Raw genomic sequence first — 396 nt, forward strand, 5'->3', positions numbered from 1 at the left:
GCTGAGAATGATGAGCAATCAAACAGAAGCAGGATATTTGGAAAGACTGTAATGTTTCACGGTGTGGGTGAGGAAAATAGTGCACATTTTCACCAGACAATACCAACAGACAAACATGCATCCATGTAAACCTTTGTAATCTGGGGATTATATTGAACCATCTTTGTAGCTCATTTAAATAAGAACACTGAGTACAGTGCCTTACAAAAATATCCACACCCTGTTGGGGTTTCTTCTCCACACATTTACTCTTGTTTCAATCTAAATAATTGTATATTTAAACCATAAACCAACACTGCTGTGAGGTGAGCAGAGAACGTGTTTTTTCTCTAAAATCGGTTGATAAATTCAATACTATTAAGCAACTATTAATCAGGGAATTGTCTTTAAACTGAA

The sequence above is a fragment of the Cyprinodon variegatus genome, unplaced genomic scaffold (genome assembly GCF_000732505.1).
Source record: "Cyprinodon variegatus isolate N-32 unplaced genomic scaffold, C_variegatus-1.0 Scaffold2851, whole genome shotgun sequence".
NCBI classification, from domain to species: domain Eukaryota; kingdom Metazoa; phylum Chordata; class Actinopteri; order Cyprinodontiformes; family Cyprinodontidae; genus Cyprinodon; species Cyprinodon variegatus.